General features: G+C 48.9%; 1 long non-coding RNA gene across 2 annotated transcripts in view; it reads left to right on the top strand.

Annotated features, from left to right (window-relative positions):
- Nucleotides 1-10,019, top strand: part of LOC128311228 (uncharacterized) — a 62,361-nt gene extending 52,342 nt beyond the window's left edge. For both annotated transcript variants that reach the window (XR_008289402.1, XR_008289403.1), the window contains one exon: nucleotides 9,257-10,019. This is a non-coding gene — a long non-coding RNA (uncharacterized LOC128311228). The remainder of the gene's footprint in view (nucleotides 1-9,256) is intronic.
- Nucleotides 10,020-21,053: the final 11,034 nt, after the last annotated feature.

A 21,053-nucleotide genomic window follows, 5' to 3' on the forward strand; every position in this document is an offset into this window, starting at 1 on the left:
GAGTAAAGAAAAGACTGAGATATCATTCCAGATTGAAGAGAAATAACAACTAAATGCAACATGTGATTCTGGGTTGAACCTGTTTATTTATGGAGATTGTGGAGACAGTTGGTAAAACTTGAATGGGGTCTGTAGATTGGATGGTAGAAGTGAATCCATATTGTTGTCCAGGTTTTGATGAGATTGAGATGATGTGGGAGGATGCCCTTAATTTAAGGAAATACGCACTCAAGTATTGGGGGGTGCAGGAGCATCCCATGGGCAAATTATTCTGAAATGGCTTAGGGGAAAGAGTTCTCTGTACTGTTCTTGCAACCTTTAAGTTTGAAATTATTTCTACATAGAAAGAGAAAAAGAAAGGAGACCCAACTGCAGGAGGCATATGATCCCAATTGTGTCAAATAAACTTGTCAATAAAAAAAAAAAAAAAAAAGAGGGGAGAGAAAAAACAGTTACCGTAATATCAGGTTGTGTGTAGTATTTTCCCCTAATTTTAAATTCTCTTCTGTAGTGGTTGTATGCCTTTCTTCTCCATTGCATTGTGAGTCTCCATGTCTTCTCCTTGATTTGTCCCACTAGAAAAATTGTGCAATGACTAAGAGCATTGGCTCTGGGCATGGACAGATCTGGGGCACACATTTAACTCCCAAGACCTCAGTTTTTTGGACTTTGAAATGGAGATATCTGTACTTCCTATCACATGGGGCCATCCTGAAATGAATGTGTGAATGTTAAAGTGGTTAGCACAATACTTGGCCGTTAGTTGAATGCCCCATGAACAGTCACTATTGTTATCTTAATTATGGTCTTTTCAAAGATCCAGCTCTTAAATTTCTCAGATCTATAGTTTTTATTATTTTTAAATTATCACCTTCTTATTATCTTCAAGTTCTTTAGCTTTTCATAGCTTCACTTTTTTGCTTTTTACTTGTAAGCTTTTGACTTGAAGGCTTGTTTCATTTGATTTCTTCTGTTTAATGAGAAAAACAAAACTATATAAAGAGCCATTCTATTCTTTAGAGCTTTGTGTTTTCTCTTTGCTATAGCTCCTCATTGTTTCATAAACAATCATTAATTGTGGTTTTGATTTTCTCTTTGACTCTCTGGCTATTAAGACAAGTTTCCCTACTCTCCAGAGTGGCTTCATTTTGTTTCTTTGTTTCTCTTTTGTTATTAACTTCTACTTTTGTTGCATTGTGGTTTGAATTTGTGCATAGTACTATTTCTACTTTTGATATTTTTAATGAGATTTTCTTTGTGGCCTAACATATGATTGAATTTGTAACTATTCTTTGGCCATTTAAAATGAATACATATTTTCTGTTTCTAGAGAACACATTTTGATATAGATCTATTAAATCAAAATTTTAATAATAGGTTTGAACTCTCCTGTATTCTCATGAAATTTCTGTCTACTTCGTCTCTCAGAAATAGTAAGGTATATTAATCCTTCCATTATCACTGTGGTTTTGTTCAGTTACTCCTTAATTTTTAACCTTTTTGACTTTGTACGTTTAATGCAATATTCAGTGCACACAGATTCATGGTTCTTACATTCTCCTTTGTTTCTACAATTTACCAATATAGGATAACCCTTTTCCCCCTTTAAGGTAGTGAGGTGCTTTTTTGCTGTGAATTCTGCATTGTCTGATATGAATATTGCTTTCTTTTTGCTTTTCCTTAGGTAATGGGCACCTAGTAGATTGTCCATCCTTTTCCTGGAAGGTGGGCCGCTTTTGGGGGAGTTCTGTAAGACTCTGTCCCTGGCCACACTTGTTTGCTCCAGAGATAGGCATCTGATGCACCCTGGGCCCATCAGAATCCTCCCTGGGTAGTGGGAATGGGATAAGGATTTTCACTCAGCTTTCTTGCTCTTTGGGTCTAAGGGGATACACACTTGGTTGCTGCCTGCTCCGTGGCCATCTTCCTATAGGTAGACTGGAAACCAGAGGGAGTGGATTACTGCAAATGGGAGAAGAGAAAGTAGACCCAGCCATGAGAGATGGGGGCACCCCCAGAATGGAGTTCTCAGTGTTATTTTAGTCCTGAGGCTCTGGAGTCAAGGTTTTTAATCACATGTCTCATATGATAATACTTTCTCCTCTTTATGCTTCCTTGTTTTCCTTTTTCCTTTTGCCATTTTCTCAGGTTGGCTTTGCAAGTTTCTTGAAAGTTACACTTTTCATTTCTAGCCTCCTCCTGGTTCCTTCAGACATGTGCATGCACACACACACCCCATGTATGTACTATTGCTTTACCAACCTCAAAAGAAAATATATATTTATTTCCCCTGTATATGATGGTTTCATGCTTTTAAAATTTCCTCCCTACTTCTCCCTCCCCTTTTTCTTGATACACAAAATTAAGATTGGTATTATGAATTTATTTCTTCATGTATGTATACTTTCTCTTGCAGTAAGTATTTTGGACATTTATGTACCTTCTCTTTCAGTCATTAGTTTGGATGTTTTGGACATTTCATTTGGACATCAACAATGCTAATGTTGAGTTTTCATAACCTTGAGTTCTGCTAATTTTCCTATTTGTTTCTTGCTTAGCTGGAACATTACTTGGAGCAAATTGTTCCGCATGTTTGGGTGTGTAGTATACATCTGAATGCTTAAATGTTTGAAAACTGTCTTTTACTTGACCTCACAAATGAATCGTAGCTTTCTTGTCTTGAATGTGGTCTTTTCCCCCTTGGAGCTTTGTAGATATTATTATATGATTATCATATTTCTTTGTGTATTTAGGGCTGTAAAGGAGAAGATTGATTCTGATTCAATCCTCTTTGCCCTGACACGTAAACTTTTCCCCTTCAAATACTTAAAAGATTTTAAATTTCATCTCCGACATCCTAAAACTTCACCAGGCAATATTTAAGCGTGGTTCCTCTCTCATTTGGTCATCCGTGGGACCTTCTACCTATAAGATTAAAGATAATGTTCATCTCTCACATTTCCCACCTGATGCGTCTTTTCCTCTTTCTCCTTCTGGAATGGTGATGGGGAAGTTGTTTTAAAATGTAGGCTTTGTTGTTATTCTGGTATGGAGGGGCACAGATCAGGACATGACTAGCATTGAAAGGATAATTTGTGACTCACGTTCCCAAGAGGAAGGGGCATGCCACACCACACAGGGCCATGTGGGGAAGCACCAGGGTCAGTCAGGAGGCAGAGAGCGTGAGAGGAAAGCATGGGCAAGAAACTTCATTGTGGTTTCTATAAGAAGGAATGGGCAGAGTAAGCAGGCTTTGGAGTGGCTAGTTTGAATAGTTTCAGCAGAATCTGGGGCAAAAAGGCTGTGCCTAATTGTCCTGTGGTTGGCCCTGGGGTGGTTAAAGGACATGGTTGAGTATGGCTCAGGATTGTTGGTTTGATCCTGAAAGGTGCTTATAGGTGAGTCTTCCTATCTCTAGGAACTGGCTCCCCCTGGGATGGGCAGTGTCTCTGGGACAGCAGAGCCTCAGCTATCAAAGTATCATGAAATATAAAAAATAGAAAGGCATGATTAACACAGAAGCAGCTACCAGAAGCCCCCCCCCAAATAACACTACTATATCAATAGTTATGTTTGCTTGATTGTATTATAATAATATAATAATATTAGTATAACATATTATGTTTTTTCTCAGCCATATTAGAGGGTTTTCTTTCTCCCAAACAACCACTTTTTATTTCATTGTTCCTTTCTATTTTTGTTATTTATTTTTATTTTATTATTTTTGGCTTTCATCTTTATTATTCCTTTTTTCCTTCTCCTTCTCCCCCTCCCCCTCCTCCTTCTCCTCCTCTTCCTTCTTCTTCTCCTTCTCCTCCTCCCCCTCTTCCTCCTCCTCTTCCTCCTCCTCCTCCTCTTCCTCCTTCTTCTTCTTCTTCTTCTTCTTCTTCTTCTTCTTCTTCTCCTTCTCCTTCTCCTTCTCCTTCTTCCTCTTCTTCATTTGCTCCATTATTCTATTCTCAGCTTCTTGAGGTGAATCCTCAGTCTTATTTTCAACTTTCCTTGGTTTTAGTTCTAACATGTTCAAAATTTGTTTTAATGATTTCCTCTTTAACTTATACATTATTTGGCAGTGGGATTATTTTGCTTGTTTGTTTCCAAATATATGGGCTTTGGGGGTATCCTCTTTTGATGATTTATTTGGGGTTTTTATTGTGTGGCAGAACATGTGGTCTGTTTCGTTTTGAGTGTTTGCGATTAGATGAGACCAGCTTTAACATGCAGTTCAGATCAAGTATTTCAAATGACCCATGTATGCTTGAATGATATGTGTTTTCTACTTATTGGATGCAAAGTACTGTATGGTTCTATTACAGCAAATCTATAATTTTATTGTTCAAATACTTACATTGAAATATTTTATAATGGGAGCAATTTTTGACTGCATGATCTATTCATTTCTGAGAGTGGTGCATTCTGACTATGAATTTGTTACCTTCTCCTTTCAATACTGCCAATTACATGTTTTGAGTTTGTATTGTTAGTTGTATGGAAGGCATTATTATTACACCATTTTAATGGATACTTCTTTTTAAGACTGGGAAATGGTTGTCATTTCCATGCAAGGTTTTCTTCTACTAATTAATATTTCACCAGTCCCCTTTTGGTTAGCATTTGTGTGTGTGTGTGTGTGTGTGTGTATGTGTGTGTGTGCTGTTGCACATCTTTATTGCCAACCCTCTGTCTTAATTCTAGATATTTATCTCATAAGTAGCATATATATGAATTAAAGGGAAAAGCATTACAAAATTTTGTCTTTTAATATTTTTAAATGTTTATTCATTTTTTGAGAGAGAGAGAGAGAGAGGAGGGAGGGGCAGAGAGGGAGACATAGAATCTGAAGCAGGTTCCAGGCTCCGAACTGTCAGCACAGAGCCTGATGTGGGGCTCGAGCCCACAAACCACAAGATCATGACCTGAGCTGAAGTCTGATGCTCACCCAACTGAGCCACCCAGGTGCCCCAAAATTTTGTCTTTTAATAAAGGTTTCACCCATTCAAATTCATTTATCATGAGTATCAATATATTTGAAATTACTTCTGCAATATCATTTTTGTTCCTATTTACCATGCTTTACTTTGCTTCTTTACTTCCCCTCCATTCCTACTTTCTGTTGAATCAGGTTTTTTTGTTCATTTTTTTCTGTCCGTGCCTGTCAGTTACACATTCCACTTCTATCCTATTGATGGATAATCTTGTTGAACTCTCAGAGTTCATCTCTCACGGTGGTGTTCTGTCAAATGCCCTTCCCTACAGGGTGATTTTGTGGTTGCCTTAGCTCCAGCTCCATGGGGTTTGGAGTTGTGGACAAGGTATCATATGAACAACTTTGTCTACATGTTTTTCCATGTAGATGGAATAGTTCTGAACTTTATATCTACACAGGGACATGGGCTTAGTTTCTTTCTTGGGCTGCATGTCTATTTCTGGCCTGAGATAAACTGCGTGTGTCCAGACGCCTGCGTGACGTGGGCAGAGTCAATCCAGACTTGCCTGGTGGGCCAGCTGTAAGCTCATGGCTCGCTGGCTTCACACAGGAACCTGTCCTGGCACAGTGTCCCTATCACCAGTGACTCATCTCTGTTCCAACTCTTAGCTGCCCTTCAGTTTCTGCTTATCACTTTGCTTTCCTTCTCCATTATATGCCTGTGAATATCTTCCTTTCTTTATTCTCTACAACATGCTTATATACATATATATTAAATTAACAAACACATCTGACATTTCTGTATGTTGAGATGGAGGTGGGAGGTTGGCCTCTTGACCTGAGAGTCCCATATTAATTATTTATACACAAATTAGACTGCAGCTGAATGACTGATGTATGTTGGAACACTTTTGGGTAAAATTCCCCTCTGGGGAGATTGAGGAAGGAGGCACCGTATCCTCTTCAAGCATCCCTAAAGCCACATCTTTTTGGTTTCTCCTGTGCCTTTTCAGTTCTCTCTGGGCTCTTGAATGGGACCTGGCCATTCTTACTGCCCCTGCTCCCAATCTCACTGGCCTGGATAGCAAGCCCAACATGGGCTTCTTCCGAAATACCCACAAGCAGTTTGAAGCTCAAAAAAGGCAACACAACAATGCAATAGCAGAAACAAAATCGCTGTGACACAGGTGGATAGAGGTAAGGCTAATGAGGAGCTTTTTCCCAGAGATGGTTTCTGAACTGTTCTGGACACTGAACAAATGGGTTCAGACATTTGCCTGAGGTAGTGCTGGGCTGGCTCTAGACCTGCTGGTTGGGGGAACTTCTGGGCTCTGGAGCCTCCTCTCTGTCTGTGGGCTCTGGCATCAGGGTGCTGAGTATTTGGGTGCTGCTGCTGATCATGCTTCTAGGGTATTGTTGCCTGGGCCCCTTGCACGGTTCCCCAGCCCTCTTCCTGCCTTTTTGAGTCGGGCAAACTCACTGCTTTCTTGTTGAGACTTGTAAGAGCCTCTCTGCTTCTTGCCCACCCAGGAGAGCACACTAGTCCTAAATATCATTTATTAAGCACATATATGTGCTTCATGTCAGACAGATCCTGTGCTAAGGGCTGTGTCTTCTTTCAGCCTGTTGTACCCTTGTATGAGTGCTATCATAGTGTGGGGACTAATGTTATCACCATTTCACAGATGAAGACACTGAGGCTGACAGAATTGAAGCCCTGGCTTGAGTTCACACATCTGGCACATGGCAGAGTTAGGAAGAAACCCAGATTCGTCTCATCTCAAAGGCTGGGCTGTTGACTGTGCACATTTCTGCTGAGGATACAATAAGAGGCAGTTGTATTATCAGTGTTTGCTTCCAAGGCAGTTTCCAGATTGCCAGTCATGGCTGGGGGAGAGGGGCTCCACTATTCACCACCTCTCCAGAAAGCAGCAGAGCCCTTCCAAAGTCTTCTGGAAGGAACTCAGCACATTGCGAAAGAAGGCTGATGAGATCTTTCAGGCATATTTGGGAGGCGGGGAGGTAGTTTTGAGGAACTGGGAGGCAAGAGATGTCAGGTAAAGAGTGAGTAAAGGCTAGCCCTGACCACAGGGAAAGAGGGAAGTGGTGGAAAGATATTTGGAGGTCACTTATGGCCTGAAGCACCCCTCTATCACACCAGTCAGGCAGCTGCCGCTTATGGGAAAGTCTACACCGTCCCCTCCCTCTTCTACAGGTATCCCCTGTAAGCATCAGCTTCCAGGGTCTCTCCCAATTCAAATGCAGCTTCAGAACCACCAGATCCAAAGGGGCTAATTTATAGTCTACATGCTTCCCCTGTAGCTGTCTTTCAGAAATGGGAGATGGGCAAACTTATGCCAAAGGAGGGGAAGACAACCCAAGGGAAGGGTTAGTGCCCACACTCTCCACTGGGCTCAGACCCACTTCCAGGAGACTGCTTCCCCTGTGCTGCAGCCCGGTCCCTGCTGCAGCAGTCTGTGTTCCAGGGCTCATACCCACGAAGGACCCTGTCAACCGCCCACAAGGTTTGCCTGGAGAAGGGAGTCTGCACTCAGGTAACTGGGCACCAGTGCCCTGGACCTGTCTTCAAAGATGCCCAACGGAATCTGTTCCCATCCACTACTTTGAGAGGTCCTGGTGATGCTTGGTGCAGGGGCACCTCAGCTCCTTCTCTTGCATGAGGCCTAGACAGCTCCGGGCTCCAGCCATCTGGATCTGGGTTGTGTGAAATAGACTTCCCTGACCCTGCCGTCCTGACCTCAGAGAGGCCAGGTGACCCTGCAGTCTGAAAGCTCTCTGGCTCGGGGCTCTTGGAATCCTTGCTTCCCCCCGATGCTCATTTCTCTCTGTCCCACTTGGCCTCTCTGAAACAGGATGGTGTGGCTGATGGAAATGGGTTTCCTGTCTTTCCTCTCTGCTGAACACGGCTGTGTACATCTACAAGAATTCATCTGCTCCCTCCTCCCAGACAGGGGAGACTATCAGTCTGGAGGGGATAAGTTTAATTGCAGTAACACACCTCAAATCCCAGTGGTTTGGAGCAGTAAAGACTAATTTCTCACTCATGTTCCATTGTCCACTGTGAGTTGGTTGGGGTCCTGTCCATGATGTCCTTATGTGGGACCCAGCTGATGGAGCAGCAATTCAGAATAGTGCCTGCTGCTGTGACAAAGGGAGAGCTCTGGAGGGCTTGACACTGACAGTGAAATGCTCCGGCCTGAAAGTCATGCACATCACATGGTCCACCATCCACAAGGGGACTGGGAAATGTGTTCAGAAGGCAGAAGGGTGGAAATATAAACCACAACATTTGCACTATGGTTAAGCAAGGATGCATTTCTGGAAGGGTGAGGAGCTGGGGTTTCAGGTGGGTGGTCAGAAGTCACCAGGTACCTGGGGAGATCTATTCTCCCAATTGCTGCTTCATTCAACACCATTGACTTTGAAGCTAGACTGTCCTGGTTTAGGTTTGAAGGCTGCCATGAGCTACGTGTGGAACTTTGGGCAAATTGCTTAGCTACTGTAAGCCTCCATTTCCTCATCTGTAAAATGAGAACAGTACCACCCAAGATGCCACAGACAGTAGGTGCTAGGACCAAGATTCCCCAAATCCTAAATCTTCACTGGTCAAAAAGTAAACTAATAAAAATAACCGTTCCCCATCTCTGGCTGTTTAGGAATACCCACGTGGCACAAGATGGCATTGGACCTCTCCCTTGTCCTACTTGCCCATTCTTCTGTGTCTCTATCCCAGGACCCAAATTTCTCCCCCGTAGTCCTGGGTGCTCTGGATCCTCCCTCCAACCCGAGCTCCACACTGGCCTGAATGTAGAGCTTGTTCTCAGCTCTTCCCCAGTCATTTGCTGAGGACTGATGGCCAGTCAGCTCCAGACTTGTTCAGCCCAGGTTCTCACCTGCTCCTGCCTCTCACTGCACATGGAATGACCCCAGCACAGCTGGTGGCCCTGATGCCCAGGCTTCCTTAGCCCTGGAGTGCACTTGGGAAGGATCTGGGGAGTCCCCTCAGCAGAAAGGAGGGAAAGATTACAGAATCACTCTAAACAAGGCAAAGCAAAGCCATTTATCTTGGGACATTAGTCACTGAGCTGCTGACACAGGAAAACATGCTGTACTCTTGGCAATTGCCATTTGCATTAAAACAGGATGATTTGTGGAACTGAAGGCTTGAGACCCTTGCAGACTATCCCACCCACCTCGGGCTGTCCCAGGAAATGCCAGAGGCTGGGGCTGTAGCTTCCTTGGGGGAGAAGGGCTGGCCTTGCCCCGGGCAAAACAGGTGCCCAAAGTCACAGCCCCATTCCTTTCCAGGTGCACATTGGCCATGGAACCACAGAAGGTGCCTCAGCCTCCCAGAGAGAGCCACATTCATTGGGTTCAAGGTCAGCGTCACATTTTCTGTGTACTTTTTTTCTTGGCTATGACTGTTTCGTATTTGGAAGTAAGGGTTTTCAATCCCCACACTTCCCTGTATTCCAAAGAAAGATGACACCAGCAATGCAGATTTGGAGACTATATACCTACAGTCCTCTCTCCCTTTAGCTCTGCTTCCCTCTCCTCTCTTTCTCCCCCTCTCCCACTTTCCCTCTCTCCTCCACCCACCCACACACACATGATTGTTCCATATAGGGATGATATAGGGATGAAAATTGCACTGCTGAGAGCTAACACTCTCTTTCCAGCTCAACTAATATGGAATAGATAAATCAGGAGAAAGGAAAGTAGGGAGAAGTTGGGGGCCCACCATTTTCTCCCAGTCTCCCTTTTCAAGACTTGTTACTTGGTTTGAAGCAAACCCCAGATGACCCTCTCAGCCTACAGTCATGCATAGGACAGGTGCCTTCTCCAGCCCTGTGTCCATCTTGGTACTCCTGGCTACCAGGTTCTTTGTGCCCACGCTTCATCTATACAGTCAAGGGTGGGTGGAGCGATGACTTGGCCTGAGCCGATGAGAGAATCATATTCTCTGCATCTCACTGATTGGTTCAGAGATGGAGATTTGACCAAGTCCTAGCCAATGAGCTTCAAGGAAAGATTTGTAATTCTGAGTGAGTAAAGCCCCAGCAAGAAAGGGAAGGGAAGAAAAGGGAAGAAAAGGGAAGGGAAGGTGTGTATGTTTTTGGCATAGAGAAGGGTGGCATCGGGAGGCCTGTCACTGTTACATAGAAAGGGAGATTTGGAAGGTGCTGGAGGGTCACCTTGTGAAGGTAATATTAGAAGAAAGACACAGAGAGAAACCGAAACTCTGGTGATGTCCGTTAAGCTGCTGGGTCGAGCTTCTCTGGCTCAATCTGTTGAGTTTGGGTTAAAAGTCAACACATTCCTTTTGTTGTCTAAGTCAGTCTGAGGTGGTCTTTTTGTCACATACAGACATAAGAGCTTGACCAGCACAATAAGTAAGTGTGATCAGGGCACAGAAGACCTTGATAACCAGCCTCTGAGCCTTTGCACAGGCTGTTTACTACTGAGAACACCACTGTTTTCTAGCAGAGCTCTAGTCCTCTTCCAGTACTCCATAAATGCAGTCTCCCAGATGTGCTCCATGACTCTGGGACCCAGACTGCCCCTGGGGCATGCCCTGCACTGTAGGATAACTCTGCTGCACTAGTTGGTTCATATCCATCTTCTGCACCGGAAGACAGACCTGTCCTTGCCTCCAGTTCCTGTGGTCCCAGACACATAGTAGGTGGATGGTTCTCCTGAGCAGCTGTACTGGTGGGAGGGAGGAGTTGGGGGGTGGGGGAAAGCAGGCCGACCTCAGCTGGGCGGGGGAGTGGGGGGACTGTGAGAGCTCTGATCAGAAGGTGTGCAGGCCTGAACTGGGCAGTGGAAGTGACATTTGGGACAAAGAGAGAAATTGCTTTTGAAAACAAGGGACAAAACCCCGTAAACTGGACCTGAGAACTGTGTACTTTCACGTGGGAAGTGTGGTGAGTGGCATAGGAGTCCTAGCACAGAATGAGAGAGATTAGCTTCAAGTTGGGGTGGGCAGGGGTGGGGTCAGGGCAGTGTCCCGGCCACAGCAAGGAGTCCTGCTCCTCTGTGCTCCCCTGGCAGGGCAGCCAAGCCAGGAGATACTGGACTCCCCTTGCTGACCTAAGTTGTCCAAAATGGTAGGTGGGAAAGGTAAGTGATCCTGATTGACTTTGGAAGGCACTTTAATGCTTCAAGTGACAGATGTAACTCCAAACTGATCGTGAACATCAGCCTCAGGGAAGGGAATCAGTGTGCCCTCCCTGCTTCCAATCTCCCCCAGTTGAGCTAATGCCATTTTGAGGATGCGTGGAACTAGCCCGTGGCACTGTCTTTTCCCTTGGGGCTATGGACAGCCTGGTCTTCCACCCTGGCTGCTGCCAAGGGCAACCAGGGCAGAGTGCTGGGGGGCAGAAGACGTGAGGCTTCCATCCCAGCAGAGAGCAGACATAGAAGTAGGGAACCAGGGGCATGGGCAGAAGGAGGGGGGGTGAGGAGGGGGCCACCTCCAGGGGCTCCTGAGGGTACTTCAGCTCTGCCCACTCCCAGCTACCAGAGTGGGACCTACAGACTTTCGTTGCCAGCAGGGGAAGGGGCTTCCTGTGTTCTCCAGTCTTCGGGTTCAGAGCCAGCATGGGGTAGAAGTTGGGGTGGTGGGGCGTAGCCTAGTTGGGAAGGGAGTCAGACTCTTGCCTGCCCACCCAGCATCAGTTCCCTATAACTTTCAGCCTAGAAGTTGGTGCTACCCATCCAAGGGGCAAATCCAGCCAGCCTGGGTTTCTTACCCAGCTGGAGCCCTTAATAAGCATCTCATCTCAGTGGCACAGGTGAATTTTGGGCTCCCACAGAGCTGCCATACTGCAGCCCTTTGGCTAATAGGCACTTTGTGAGCTTTTAAGCCCGGTTGGCCTTAATTTCTCCGTCTGCCTCATTCTTGGTTTTGCTACTCTCCACTTAGGCCTGCGCCACTCCACCCTCTCTCCCATCCTCACCCCTCATGCCAGCCCAGCCCTTCCCACTGGCAGGGACCCTGCTCCACTCCCAACAGAAGGCCCAGAGCTGGGGCACAGTCACCAGCAGGCCCTCTGAGCACTTCCCAGACCTCAGGTGGCTTCCCCCTTCACTCACATTGGCCCCGACAATGTTGGCTTAGGACCCCAAGAGCTTTTGACTTGGATTGAGGAGGAATGGAGTGAAGTAAGGCAGCCCAGGAGTGGGCCTATCTCTCCAGCCCCCTCCTGCCCCTGTATGCCCCTCCCTTCCTTTCTGCCCAGCCACATTCATGCACACGTCTTTATATAGACATATTATTTCATTTCTCTTGGGTATATGTCTTGGAGTGGAATGGCTGAATCATATAGTTGGTGTATGTTTAATTTGGGAACGGACTCACAAATAGTTTTCCAAAGTACTTGTCCCATTTTACGTTCCCTCCAACCGCCCATTTGCCAACACTTGGTATTGTTAATCTTCGATTAGGGCTGAGGTCTGGTGGGTTGCAGCAGCCAGAGTAAAGGGACAGAGCTGGAGCTGAGGGTGCAGGCAGGGAGTGAACCAAGAAGGAAGAAGTTGGGTTTGGGAATGCATCATGCTGTTTCAATCTCACTGCCGTTGCTTATCAGCCCTGTGAGCTTGGCAAAGTACTTGACCCTTGCCATCTTCCAGTTCTTCGCCTGTAAAACAGGGATATCACATCTACCTTTGTTGAGATTAAATGAAGTAAACATACTTTCACAGTGCCTGGCACCATGGATGCTGTTTGTCTATATGGTGTCTTCGCATGAATTAAGGTAAAAGTGCCCCTTTTTCTGGGGTGATTCAGGCCTGGGCCAGGGTGCTGGGAACTGCATTTTGATGCTGTTGTTCCCTAGACAGGGAGGCTTTGGCAGCACACAAATTGCACAGTTATTAGCATTTGTCCCACAAATTCTCACAAAAGGACCCTGAAGGTGAGAGTAAGAGTGAATGTATTTGTCAGTGGGAACTTGTGTGTGTTCACCTCCTCCCTGCAGCCCTCTCACTCATTCTGGTGACTTCCCTACCCACCACCACCAGCACCTTGAGTCTCTGAGACCTTAAGCACAAATCTTCAGGTCAAATCCCACTGGAAGAAATGTCTTTGGAGTTTGGCATCTGTATGGACTCAGAGAACCCTGCTTGCATTCATACTCTTGTTCTTGGGAATAATTCAGTATCACAAAGACGTGCTTGAGACAACAGCATTTACGATAACTGGGTCTGGTCTTTGTTTGGGGAGAGATAAGAGAGGCACAAAATATTCGGGCGCCTCAGGAAATATGGCCAGAGCAGAGAAGTCCTGAGGGGCTAGAGACAAAATTGTAGGACTCCAGCATGGTCTGAAACGTTGCTGGGTTTCTGAGGTGAAGCCTTTGGTCAGGGAAGGCTTGCTCTGCTTGCTCGGCCCAAACGGACGGTAGGCCGGGACACATTTACCTAAAATGAACTTGAGGGAGACAGCCCCAGCTCAAAACAGTCAGCCCAATAGATGAACAATGCAATGGAACCAGGCCTTTTGATTTATGTGTTTACATCCTCAAAAGGAGCCTTTCTTTACCTGAGGACTTTTGGCCTGGTTCCTTTAATTATGAGAACAGGACACATAAAGTTAGTTTATGGGGAAGCTGGGGTAGGCCAGGAGGCAGAGGCCCTCAGAGCTAGGGGCTGGGCAGCCCTGACAACGAGGAGAATTTTGCTTCTGAGGCTTCTGTCTCTCATGCCTTAGCACCTGCACACAGTAGGGCTCCCTGGTTGAGTGACACATCGGTCATTTCTGAGAGATTCTGGTGAGTCACTGGAGAAACACTGTTACCTTTTCAAAATTCAGCTTACCAGCGACCTCAGGAGTTGAATTCTGTGTGTAGGGGAGCCTGCAGCCCCAAGTGCCCCACCCCAGGGCATTTATGTGCTGGAGACAAGGGGGGATCAGAAAGGAGAGAACACGCAAGCACCTTTCAGGAAGGTGAAGTTGAGGGAGATCAACTTCCTTTTTTTTTTTGGCTACCTAAAATAGATCAGAGTGGACTGTCATTTCTCTTCCCAGCATAAGAGAGTGAGTGAGGTTAGGCTTAAGGAGAGCTGTGTTCAGCCAAGGAAACTCGCTAGACCCCACTTGCCTCCAGTCTTTCAGGGCTGAACCTTGCCATGCCCTGGAAAGTTGGGCCCCAGGGGGAAGTGGCAGTCGGGGGCAGTGGGTTGGGGTGAGGGGGCAGCGTTAGTGCAGGAAGGCCGCCTGGAGGAGACCACTGTGGCTAGGGGCCAGGCAGGGGTCAGGCTGTAAATGCCCCTCCGTGCTCTCCTCTCCTGCCCCCTTCGGCCATCCCTTCTCTGCCAGCCAAGTGCCGCCTCTGAAGGTGAAAGTCACCTTCCTGGGCGCTCCGATCTCCCGCTCTCCAGACTGCCTGCCGCCGCCTCCGGGGTGGGGAAGCGAGCAACATAAATCCTGCCCCGTCCCTGTCCCGTGGCGCTTGCCTGCCCGGCCGCGGGAGGAGGCTCCAGCGGCTGTAAATCACCGTAGCCTCCGCGGGCCGCCTGCCCTTCATCACAGTGCTTTACGGCGCTGACACTGGCCAGGATTTAGTGGGCCCAGCCAGACTGAGGCCGCCTCATTGAAATGCCCCCCCACCTGTCCAACATCCTCCCCTTGGAATTAAGGCCACCCATAAATCCTGGAGATGCCCATTTGCATATTCATCTGCATACATTTGCCCCTCAAATTGCCTGCGATGGAACTCACAGAATCATGGGGCCTGCTGGGACTGGGAGTTTCTGCTGTCCCAACTCTTGTTGGAGAAGGGGAAACTGAGGCAACGGAGGGACAGGGACCTGTCTGTGGCACAGTAGAAGGCAGTGGCACAGTGGGGGTTTGGCCTAGGAGGGATTTAGCTAGAAGTAGGCCAAGGAGTCAGATGTTGAGTGAGGGACAGTGAGCAGATTCGAGGCTGAGGGGCCAGGAGCTGCACGGGTGAGGACAGTGGGAGAGCACTGGAAAAGGGCCAGCACTAGGAGGCCAGAGGACACCTCTCAGGAAGGTTCCACAGTGGTGGGAGCAGCAGAGGGAGCAAAGGCCTGCCCTTGAGGGAAGGACCATCTGGTGGGGGCTCACCAGGAGGCCCCTCTACAGAATAGGGAGAGGTTGGGGGAGTAGGTGCTACCTGTGGAATGGCCCAGGCAGGTCTTGCAAGACAGATTGGGGGTAGAGGCTAGGAGCATACACACCAGGGCCCCCTCTAGTTCCTTCTGCCTCAAGGTGGTGCCAGCCATGACCAGCCCCTATCTGAACATGAATCATCTGTTGGGAAGGGCCAAGGCCTGGAGGAGGCCTATGGAGCAGCCAGGTTCTTCTACTCCCTATGAGCTCCCCTGCCCCACACCCCCAACATCAGTCCATCCTCTATTGTGCCTGAGAGCATCACTCGTTCATTCAGGGATGGCTTCTCTGGACAACTTTTGACAGGCCCTGTCCAATGGTGGGTGCCTACTGAGCCCATCCCTCATGTTCCTTTTTATTCAAGGTAGGACCCTAGAGCTAAGGCTCAGATCTCTGTAGGCTCTCAGGGCAAGGTAGGGTCACGGCAGGGCCAGCAAGCCTTGCCCTCCTTGACCTTAGACTCTATTCAGTCTTCTAAGGAAAGGCCCATGGTTGGGACCCAGTGGCCCCAGCTGGGTCTAGGGCTAGCTGAAGACCGAGTCAGGGAGCTGCTCTGCCCTGATAGGATACCTCTGGCTCTGCATGTCTACCCTCTTCCCGGTCCCTGCTCTTCTGTCCCTCATTCTTATGTTGTGTACTTCATATGTTTCTGATTGATTCATAAAAATGCCTTCTCATCACAGGCTTGTGTCGCAACAGTGTGGGGAGCAGTAAGCTTTGGGGGAAACCTGCTGCTCCTTCTGAAATCCAGAGTCCCGACGGGATTGGGATGCATTTTTCCAGCCCATTGCCATAGCCAGGCCTGGGGGCTCCCTTCTTCCCTCTCCCGGGGTAGGACCTGGAGGCCCAGGTGTGGAGCCCTCCTCTCAAAGTCTCCTTTTACTGCTTAGCCCCCCTCTCCACCCTGTGCCACCCCACCCCATCCCACTACCAGAAGGCCAGTGAACAAATCCCAAACAGGTACAGAGGGGGTTAGGGACTCTGCGGGACTGAGCCCTAACACCAATGTCTATGCCCCAAGCCTTCTGTGATCCCTCCAAGGCTCTGTCCTGAGCAGCCCAGATGAGGCCAGCTGCTCCAAGATGGGGCTGCATGTCCCTAACACCCCACCTCAGGGAGTAATTGATGGTGGGGATTGGCCAGGAGTCAGAATCAAGGCCAAGATGGTCAGAGGGGAAGAGAGAGGAAAGAGGGAGGTCTCTGAGCACAAGAATGACCCCAGGGTACCACAGGAGAAGAGTGGGAGCCCACCGCACAGCAAGTCCTGGCTGCACACACAAGAGAGACTGCCGGGGGAGTGGCGGGTGGGCACTGCTCTCAGCGACCCTAATCCCTGCGCCTTTCTGCTCCCCCTCACCCCAGCCCCTGCCCCTCCTCTCCACAACCATCCTGGGGCTGTTCTGTTCTGTCTTCTGTCTCAAACTTCCAGTGGCCTTCCCACACTTGGGGAGATGCCTCTTTTCTCCGGCCCCCTGCTTTCAGGGCAAACAGACCCCACAAAGTGGGTAGAGGGGTTGCCAGGATTCCAAGACACTGAAAGACCATCTTGGGGTGGGGGCGGAAGAGAGCAACAGAGATGAGACCCAACTCTGTCTCTGCAGCCTTTTAGCAAGAGAGAGTAATGGTAAGGAATAGGATGTGGCCCCCATTAGCTCTGGGATGGTGGGAATCACAGAGGCAGGGGAATAGCTTAGAAGGCGGTCCCAGAACCACGCCGCTCACATTTGCTGAGATTCTTAGAAAGCGCTGTACAGACTTTGTGGCGGCACAGCAGCAGGCCTGGACAGAAGGGCCCCCCATCTGGAAGCCTTTAAGGTCTCCCTCCCCCTCTTCTCCAAATAGCTTGTTCCCAGAAAACAGGAGGAGCAGTTACCCAACAACAAGCTGGGGCTTCCTGTGGGGCTGGTGGCCCCCTCCCCTGCCTCTCTCGGTGCACCAGGCCCTCACCTGCTCCCCAGGCTCTGCTCAGCCAGGCTAGTTACATATTGCGGAGCTGGTTTCTGTCCCCTCATACAAGATATGGGTGCACAGCTCGCTTCCCCCAGGAAGCCCTCCAGAGCCACCTCTCCTCACTCCAGGAACTCCTGCACCCCCTTTGTGAACACACACATGTGGCCTTTGTGTGTGTGTTCTCTCACTTCCATTCCAGGTGGGTTGGTCTGTTTGCAGTTGTTCTCTTTTTTTCATCCAGTATGGGTTGGAAGAGTATTTTAGGGGTTGATGAGCCCTCCTTTTTTATTTTACATAATGGAAAACTGAGGCCCAGAAAGGTGAAATGACTTGCTCCAATACAGAGACGGAAGTAGACTCCGGGTTCCCTCCACTCCAGTCCGGGGTCTGTTGTCCTCCCCCGACGCCCATGTGGCTGTGCTTGTCTCCCCCATCTGACAGCACAGGCCCAGAGAGAGCCCTCAAGTTCTGGTTTGCTGGCTTGATGTGGGCTCTGGCATGGCCAATGTGCTGCCTGGGGGCAGAAGCTGGCAGAAGCCAAAAGTAGAAACCTTGGGGGGGTGGGTAGGACTGACGTCTGGCTGGGGGAGGGGGGGTATAGTCTTCAGAGGAAGGAATTGGGGCCCACCAGTGCTGACCCCTACTCTGAGGGCCCTGGCTGCCTACCCTGCACACTGACTGGTTAATCCAGTTCCTGACCTGCTCACTTGGCCTCTGAGGGCTTCTGATTTGGGGCAACTGGGAATGAAAAATCTCTCAACAAAAAGGTTTTCTCACTTTTAGATAACCGGAGTTCAGTTTTAGAAGGCATCCCAGTCCCTGTAAGATCTCAACGTAAAGTCTGTGACTGCTGGGTCTCAGTTTCTTCATCTTCAAAATGGACACAAGAGCACGTAGGCTTCCTGAGGAAGTTGGAAATGGTCTTTGAAGGATAGGAAGGAAGAGCAAAAAGAACCTTCTAGAGCAAAGCATGGGCAGAGATTCAGAGGGTTGATTGGGCACTGACTGTTTTTTGAATATGGAGGAGGGCAGGCTCTGTCACTCTTACCAGCTGTGTGAGCCACGACAAGTTCCTTAACTTGTCTGTACCTCAGTTCCCCACTTGTATAGAGAGGATTATATCTCTATATAACAGCATCTATCTAAGATAGGTGAGGCCATATTTGTAAAAATGGGGTAATATTTGTAAAATCCTTACATTACTGCCTGGCATGTAATAAGTACCCTGTGAGAGGCTTATCTATTTTTATTCATATATTTAACAATATGGTTTTCTTTGTACTGTCCATTTTAATTCCTATAAGCAACACAAGATGGCGTTTAGTCAAGCTTGTGACTCCTGGATGCTGGGCCTGAGGGCCAAGGCCTTTCAAGGAGAGAGATCCTGGGATGTATATACCCAGCCTCCTCACTCAAGAAGCTGCTGATGTCTGGAAGGCCCTCCTGGACTCCCTGAATTCTTCCCAGGGTTGTTGGGGAGATTCCTCTGGGACTGAAAGAGGCATGGGGTGGGTGGGGGTGGGGGCTTGTCCAGGAGGGAAGTCTGGTCTTAAGGCTCCAGAGCTTTCCAGTTCCACTGTGTCTGTGACCCCCAGAAGGTGAGTGGGAGCCCGGATAGGAGGCCACTGTCTCAGGCCTCACTAGCCTGCCTGAGGGACCAGAAATCCCACAGTCCCTGACACTGGGGGTAGGCTGCGTAGAAGAGGGTGAGTGTGTGGGGAGGGGGCATGTGTGACCAAGGATTGCAGCTCCAAGTGAGAAATAAGCAGGAGCAGATGGAGCCCAGAGCACAAAGTTGCTGTTTTCATGCAAATGTCTGGGGCAATCAAAGTCAGGGGGGCAGCCGGGGTGGGGGGTGGGGTTGGGGTTGGAGGGGAACTAGACACAAACAGCGTGGGGGATATAAAAGGAAGATGCCACATCAGCAGAATTAGCTCTTATTCAAAGAGTTGCCATTGAATTGGTTGGGGACTGGTGGTGGGGGTGGAGGGGTGGGGTGGGGGGTGGCCTTTCCACCCCCTGCCTGGGGCCCTTGGCCAGTCAGCTAGGACCCAGGCTAGCCACAGGAGAGCAGGAGTGGTTTGGGCCTGTGCCTGCTAGGGACACCAGGCAGCAAGTACTCCTCCTTGCATTTCCTGGCCTTTGACACCCGAGATCAAAGCAGCGCCGGCCCTCCTGGCCTTCTGGTCTCCTGGCAGCTCCTCCCTGCCCTCAGGGTCCAGGCTGTGTTGTCCTGCTTGTGGGGCATCCATGATAGGCCCCAAGTGAGCTAGAACAGCAGAGATGTGGAGAGATGTGGGCCTTTTCCCACTGTGGGGCTGCCAAGAGATGCAACTGTGGGTATGGCTCATATCCGCTGTTTTTGCATGCCTATGCTTGTCATGCTGGCTTCCAGAGGTCACTAACACCCAGCCGTGGGGGGCCAGGGCCCATGTGACCCAGATCAATGGCAAGAGCCAAGACTCAGAGCCTGCAGCCTATGGCGAAGGCAGAAGATCTATCTTGCTGGAGCAAGAAAGCTGCAACATTGGCCATGCAAACTGGTCTTTCACTGGCTCCCAGCTGGGAAGGATTCAGAGTTGGCTTAGAGGAGAGTCTTCCTACACAGACCTTCCTTAGAGGGACCCCCTAACTCCCCTACTGACCTTCAAGGCTCCATTCTGAGAGGTCTTCCATTCTTCTGCTCTTGTTTCCACCAGACCTGAGCCCCCTCAGGGAAGGAGCTCCAGGGGTCATCCACCACTGAGAGGAGGGCCACCTGGAGTTCTGCTCTGAGTGTCCAGGGGTGCAAGTGAGCGAGTGAGCCCCTCTTGATGCACTACATAGATTTGTAAGGGTCCCATACTCACCAGGGAAGTTTTCCTAGGCGCCTTCGCCTGTGATGCTCTTGGGAGGGCTTCAGGTTCAGGGGGCTGCCTCAGCTTAGGGCAAACCACTTCTTGCCTGGCTTCTTCCACCCAGGCGCCTGTCAGCTGGTGCTGCCTCAGTTTCCCTTTGGCAGAAGTATGCAAGGGGATGCCAGGCGCAAGCCAGGCCGAGGGTAGGAGGTGGGCAGTGTGGGGACTCTGGAAGGAAGGCAGGGCAGGCAGAAGCTTCTGCAGTCACAGAGCTGCAGGTCAGGGGGAGGGGTCCTTGGGTAGAGTGACAATTGCCCCTGCCAGCCTGCATGCCTGCAGCAGGGCCCTGGCTCTTCATGGTGCCCGCCCATGTGGAGAGGATTAGGGCCCGGAAAGACATGTTTTTTCCCCCTTCTTTCTTGGAAGGAGGATCAAGGGGACCTGGTGACAGCCCAGAGATTCTGAGCGTGTGGACAGCCCCGCTTCCCTTCCCGTCCATCTCCCAGGCAGCCTGGAAGATGCACACCATCTGCTGGCAGCCTCAGACCTCAAGTTCCCAGCCATCCCAGAAAGGGAAACACTGGCAGAACCTGCCTTTCCATTCCTGGAGCCCCCAAAAAGGGGATCGGGGAGCACTGGGCTGGGGGCTTTATAGAAATAAGGCAAGTGGGTATTATGCAAAATGGTTATAGGGCTTAATGGACCTAAGAATAGTCTGTCGAGGCTGCAAAGGTGTAGGGACTCCTATGACTTTCCTGTGAAGTCAGGGGCCAATGCTGGTTCAGGGGAAGTAGTTACAAACCCTGCTGGTCCTGGAAGGTGGGATTGGGATTGGGGCTGAGACTGAGGGTGGCTCTGGGATCTTGCTCTAGTCTGTGTTTATTTGTGGTGGGTGTGTGTGTGGCGGAGGTGGGCGGGGGGAGTCATTCCTAAATCCAGATCCATGCACACACACATGCACACACACACGTAATTCCACAAACACAGGGTCTAGCACAGTGCTCGCATGTAGTAGGTACTCAATGAGTATTTGATGACTGGATGGATGAATTTGTGAATGAACATTCCTGATAGTTCTATCCCAGGGGGCTTTTCTTCCTCTGTACTCAACAGCCTTATTTTTTGAGGTTCTTCTATTCTTTATTCCTTCCTGTTGATATATTCTGGGTTATCTGGGGTG

The sequence above is a fragment of the Acinonyx jubatus genome, chromosome A3 (genome assembly GCF_027475565.1).
Source record: "Acinonyx jubatus isolate Ajub_Pintada_27869175 chromosome A3, VMU_Ajub_asm_v1.0, whole genome shotgun sequence".
NCBI classification, from domain to species: domain Eukaryota; kingdom Metazoa; phylum Chordata; class Mammalia; order Carnivora; family Felidae; genus Acinonyx; species Acinonyx jubatus.